Source organism: Danio rerio, chromosome 16, assembly GCF_052040795.2.
Source record: "Danio rerio strain M-AB ecotype USA chromosome 16, GRCz13ab, whole genome shotgun sequence".
Classification (NCBI taxonomy): domain Eukaryota; kingdom Metazoa; phylum Chordata; class Actinopteri; order Cypriniformes; family Danionidae; genus Danio; species Danio rerio.
This window is the reverse complement of record NC_141036.1, coordinates 175,001-181,464: the sequence shown is the minus strand read 5'-3', so window position 1 is coordinate 181,464 and position 6,464 is coordinate 175,001. Positions and strand designations below refer to the sequence as shown.

At 39.9% G+C, this 6,464-nt stretch overlaps 2 long non-coding RNA genes across 2 annotated transcripts in view; one reads left to right on the top strand and one right to left on the bottom strand.

The window, feature by feature from the left end:
* Positions 1-642: 642 nt before the first annotated feature.
* Positions 643-2,578, top strand: LOC147840091 (uncharacterized). The gene is made up of 4 exons (XR_015510734.1): positions 643-738; positions 1,409-1,466; positions 1,582-1,645; positions 1,765-2,578. It is a non-coding gene; the product is annotated as an uncharacterized LOC147840091 (long non-coding RNA).
* A 2,635-nt stretch (positions 2,579-5,213) lies between these two features.
* The window catches only part of LOC141378125 (uncharacterized), a 39,892-nt gene continuing 38,641 nt past the window's right edge, over positions 5,214-6,464 (bottom strand). Inside the window, exon 3 of the long non-coding RNA XR_015510733.1 lies at positions 5,214-6,014. This is a non-coding gene — a long non-coding RNA (uncharacterized LOC141378125). The remainder of the gene's footprint in view (positions 6,015-6,464) is intronic.

The window sequence follows — 6,464 nt, the reverse complement described above, 5'->3', positions numbered from 1 at the left end:
GACGGGTTCTGTCGCCCGTACACTTTAAACATGACACATGATTTTATAGCGGCTCTGCTGAGAACAGATGAACGGAGAGAGCAACCATGCTGAATTTGATCATCCTGGAGATCTGAGAACACACTCAGCAGATGAGCCAGATATAGAGAGACAGATGGATATATAGACAGATGAATAGACAGACAGATGAATAGACAGACAGATGAATAGACAGACAGATGAATAGACAGACAGACAGACAGACGGAAATATACACAGATAGATGGATATATAGACAGACAGATATATAGACAGACAGACAGACAGATGGATAGACACACAGACAGAAAGACGGATATATAGACAGATAGTAGGATGTATACACTCAAAAAAATGAATTATGGCTTTAGTTGGTCCAAAGAATGTAACTATGTTTAAATTAAACAATTCGCTTATGTTTGTGTATTAAAAATAAAAGTGTTGTGTTGGAAAAAATGAGAAAAAGTAAGTTTTCACATTTAAACAGCTCGCTTATGTAACATGAATGAAAGGGAGTTGTGTTGCTTCTGCAGTACTGCATTTTGGTCAATAGGTGGAGTAATATCTGCACATGCGCAGTTTCAAAACAACACAGGAAGTCAGAAGATTCAAACCACAACGATCACTCTCAGCTCGGCGCCATATTATGGGAATCAAAAGATGAAGATTACAGTACAAATTGAGAACGTGCACAAAGCTTTCCCCAATGTGGACACACAGGTGAGATTTTTTTTTTACTTTTTATGTATTTATACTGAGGCTGTGACAACATTTGAATCATAAATGTACTCTCTTGTAATAAATACTATGTTGTGTTTGTGTATAGTATTGCTATGAAATTGCCATGTTCCCTGTGTCTTTTCCACATTATAGACAGATAAATGTATAGTTTGTTTTGCATTCCTGTGAAATTTTATACTTGGTATATATTAACTCCCCCAAAATAAAGTTGCAAACGTTGGTAGTAAGGAATAGTCATGTTAGAATAGTCTAAGCTTTTCACTCATCATAGCACACGTGCTGCTGATAATGTGACAATAAAAGTGATTTGATTTTTTATTTGATCTTTATTTTAAATGAGTGTCAAGCAGTTTGTCAAGTTTGAATGCCAGTTTTGATAACTTACATAATATTAATTAAAATGTGGTGTTGGCACATTGTTATATATTATCTAATTGTATTCAAGCCTGTTAACTTAAAAAAAAAATCTTGACAAGCATATGTGACACTTAAATAGGATAACATCTAGCATGATGACATATTTAATGTAAGCTTATTTGTTTGGACATCTAACACGTTTAAATTTTTAAGCTTAGTAGTTTGCTATTTGTATTATTATATTTTATTATTTTAAATCTTTGCTCACTCACATCTATTTTCTCCTTCACAGGTTTACAGCTCAACCTCTAAAGTCCCACATCTGGCTGAGGAGACTGTGGATCATCCAGGTACTATGCCTTTAGATGCCTATACACACATTAAAATGATGTACAGTAAAAATTACTAGTAATTTTTACTAATAATTATTTAGTAAATTACTAATTGTCATTTCATGTCATTTAGAACATCACCATTGGAAAAAAAGGTGTGAATGCATCCTCAAAGCCCCTAAGTGAGGGAGTACATGGTAAGCTATTTTATTTTAATTTTTTTAAACATTTTGTATTTTCCTCTTAAACCAATTCCTCCTTTCACCTTTGATCTGTTGGTAAATGTTTTATTTTTTTACCTGACTTTTTTTTTTAGGATGCTGGGCATGATGAAGCGCAAACCTTGATGTGCAACACCACCTTATGAATCTACAGTGGTTACATTAACATTTAGCAGACTTTTTTTTATCTAAAGTGACTTACAATTGAGGAGACATTCAGCAAATCAACAAGAAGAGGCAATACACCCAAGATGTGCTAATTATACAAAAAAATTTAAGAATTAAGAATGCTTCTACATGTGGTATGTCAAGCCCACACACCTGTGTGAAGCAGACTTCATGCACAATGTTTTGTTTTTTAGATATAGGGACTGGTTGTAAGAAAGTGTCTGGTGCAAATGTGCATAAATGGTGCAAGTGTCAGAGAGATGAATGTGTGTAGCTAATGCATGTTCTGTGATGGTTGGTCTAATTTATGGTTTAGTGCTTTTCGTGTTACTTTGCTTTAAAATGTTAATCTTTCTTTGAACAACTGAAGTGTTATCTGCTTTTTCAGTGTAAAGAAAGTTACAGTATAGTTTACAAAAGAAGACTTAATTTTTCTATGTATATTTTTGATAAATCATTTGAAGGCAGAATATTATTTTTGAATGTTTTTTGTAATATATGAAAAGTATTATGAAAAGTGTATTTTATGATGTTTTTGTAAGCATATTTTTTAAATCATTTATTGTTTTCAATTTACTTCATACTTGTATTACTATTATTTTTACTAGTATTAATATTTTAACTTATTGTAATATGTGAAGATACAGATAAAGACAGTATTTGGATTTTGATAATCATTTTATTGCTGGAAAATGTGTAAAACTGTAAAAATGCTTTTGAATAAACTCAATGAAACGGAAACTGTTTTTTTATTTGGTTAAACATAACAATATAAATTTTAGAATAATTGAACTTAAATAACTACATTGATTAAAGCTAAATTATAAATGTTACGTTGATTAAACTAAAAAACATTACATTACCTTTATGTAACTAACTTAAGTTCACTAAAATTAATATTCTTTCTTAAAGGTAACTTAACTTAAATATACAGACACAGATGGATATATAGACAGACAGACGGATAGACAGATAGATAGACAGACAGACAGACAGATATATAGACAGACAGACAGACAGGTTCTTCAGCAGTGTGTGAGATCAGAGTATGGTCAGACAGAATATGAGCCGTTGAGAACTGTATTTGTGATGTGTGTAATCTCCTGGCCTGCTGACGCTGAGGTGTCCTGCTGTCTCTCTGCTCTTCTGTGAGTGATCTGAGAGTGAGACACACTGAGCTCCAGTTCTCCATCTCTACACACGGGTGGAGCTCTGGAAACCCTGCACACCAGACGATCCTGCACGCTAAACACACCTGCAAACACACTCCATCATCTCACACACCACATCTGGAAACTCATCTGCATGCACACAAGCCGACACACACCTCTGTGTTCAGCAGTAATAACACACAGGCAGCTGCCATTAAACAGGTAAATGCGAACTTCAGTCCGGCTTTCATTGAACACCGGGAGATGTCCAACCACCAACACGCCTGCGTCTTTATGAGGACATTAAACATGTGGAGGGAGCGAACAGAACCCGGAGCTTCACACACAGGGAAAGAGTTCTGCTGTGGAGTTCCTGCTGCTAGAGTGCTCATAAAACACCATTACAGTGGAGCTCAATCACAGAACACACTGCTGAAGAGTGTGTGTGTGTGTGTGTGTGTGTGTGTGTGTGTGTGTGTGTGTGTGTGTGTGTGTGTGTGTGTTTGTGTGTGTGTGTGTGTGTGTGTGTGTGTGTGTGTGTGTGTGTGTGTGTGTGTGTGTGTGTGTGTCTGCAGTGCTGGTGTCTGTCCACAGATGGCGCTGTTTCACACCAAACACAAGGTTCGGTCTCTCTCTCTCTCTCTCTCTGTTTTGCGTCTCGGGCCCTGTTTGCCATTTCTCTGATCAGAGTTAAGCAGTGAGTGCATTTCTCAAAACAACTCATACAGAGAGCAAAACAGTACATGAATATGATGGTGATGAGATGCACCTTCATTAGAGAAAGTCAGGATTCCCCTAAGAGCAATGTACCAACAGGAAACTGAGGCTACAATTCACACAGACTCACCAAAACTGGACAATAGAAGATTGGAGAAACGTTGCTGCTCTGATGAGTCTCCATTTCTGCTGACACATTCGGATGCTCGGCTCACAATTTGGCCTCAACAACATGAAAGCATGGATCATCCTGCCTTGTATCAGCGGTTCAGGCTGGTGGTGGTGGTGTAATGGTGTGGGGGAGATTTTCTTTGGGTCCATTAGTACCAATTGAGCATCACCGCCACAGCCTACCTGAGTATTGCTGCTGACCATGTCCATCCCTTTATGAGCACAGTGTCTCCATCTTCTGATGCTACTTCCAGCAGGATAACGCAGCATGTCATAAAGCTCAATCATCTCAGACTGCTGAACATGACGATGAGTTCACTGTACTCAAATGGCCTCCACAGTCACCAGAGCTCAATCCAATAGAGCAGCTTTGGGATGTGGTGGAACGGGAGATTGGCATCATGGATGTGCAGCCGACAAATCTGCAGCAACTGTGTGATGCTATCATGACAATATGGAGCAAAATCTCTGAGCAATATTTCCACCAAGGATTAAGGCAGTTCTGTAGGCAAAAGGGGTCCGACACTGTACTGAGGTGTACCTAATAAAGTGGCCGCTGAGCATGTATTACATTACACAAGATGCACAAAATCTTTGAATTATTATTATCTGTGATGTCTCAGCTGACATGAATATAATCTCCATTCCTCCTAGACAGGTCCAGAAGGCTGTGTTTGGAGGTTGTCAGGTGTGTTTAATTATAATCCAAGTGTGTGTGTGTGTGTGTGTGTGTGTGAGTGTGTGTGTGTGTGTGTGTGTGTGTGTGTGTGTGTGTGTGTGTGTGTGTGTGTGTGTGTGTGTGTGTGAAGGCCGTTTGCCCTGCAGGTACAGTACTTCTGCAGATATCCTCTTCTCCTCCAGTGTTTCCCACAGAATGGAGGATCTGCTGAGTCTCTGAGTTCCAGAACAAATCCCTGAAAGAACTTAATGCTGGCGGTGCTGCTCGGCTGGGAACCCAATCAAAGCTAACACGGCCTGGAGGACAGATCAGCCCGAAGCACAGATTGATTCACACACACACACACACACACACACACACACACACACACACACACACACACACACACACACACACACACACACACACACACACACACACACACACACAGAGAGCGGAGCAGGAGGACTCAGGACAGTGGAGCTGTGAACGGCACATGTTCAGCTGTGTTTATCTCCATATCGATGCTCATCAGGATGCACTAAAGCTCTTGTGTTTGGGTAGCTGTCAGCGCTGCATGATATTAGAGAAATCTGACATTGTGATCTTGTGTTCTGCTGTGATATATATAGTAATCAGTGCCTCTGCATCAACTACAGTAAATGACAAACAAAACACATGACTGAACAGTGCTTTACGCTTTTAGTGAGTTCAGTAGTGTTCAAGTGCAGAAATCAACAATCAGATGCAGAATATCCCGGTCATCATAACTAATAATCAAACAGACCATTATCTGTTGATCTGCAGTAAACAATCTGATGTGTGATCATGTGACTGTTGCAGTATCCCTGCTCAAACATGCACTGTTCTGCCCTCGCTGCTCCGCTGTTTGTTAAAATACAAATCTGCAAACTCATACAGCTATAATGAGGAAAACATGAAATAAAAAACAACATTTTACATTTAATTGAAGAATTACAGAGCAAATACTTGGAGATCCACTACTTCACGAGTCTCTCATCATATATATGTACTGAAAGACTGAACACATATACTCTACACAAACTACTGAATATAACTCATAGAAACATCTGCATATTATCAACAATATCACCGACATTAATACACACACACACACACACACACACACACACACACACACGGTTCACCTGCTGCTCTCTCTCTCCACCACTGCACAGGTCAGAGGTCAGCTTTGAGCATCAGGCCAAAGGTCGCAGGTCAACGTGCCTCATTTGCAAGAATAATGCTCTGTGTGTGTGTGTGTGTGTGTGTGTTTGTGTGTGTGTGTGTGTGTGTGTGTGTGTGTGTGTGTGTGTGTGTGTGTGTGTGTGTGTGTCTCTGGGGCAGCAGTAGGTGTTGTTCTGCTGCTGATGCTGTAGTTCTGGCTCCTCTGGAGGTCTGCTGCTTCTCCTCTTCGGCTGGTTTTAGGCAGTGACGGATGTTCAACACACAGCCGTTTCTGAAGGAGAAAACAGAGAAGATCCGACTTTAACATTGTATCAGCGTGGAGTGTGGTGCGTGTGTGTGTGTGTGTGTGTTTGCTCATCAGTGAAATCCTTCATCTTAACAAGCGGACAGTGCTGATGTGAAGCTCAACTCTCATCCTGAATCAATCACAGCATCCTCCACACACATAATGAGCGCTGACGTCTCACAGATCCAGCATTTCACACACACACACACACACACACACACACACACTCCTGCTTCAGAAACACAGAGCTGAGTGAGCCGCCGCCGCCGCTCCTGACTGATACTGTAAATCTCAGAGTAAATAAAGGATGTGATGTGAGCTGTGCTCTTTATCAGCGTCAGACGCGCTCATCAGGCATTCAGGCCCAGTCTGATTCCTCTCCAAATGCAATTAAGCAAGAGCCTTTCAGGAGAAAGTGAGCTTGTTAATAAGTTC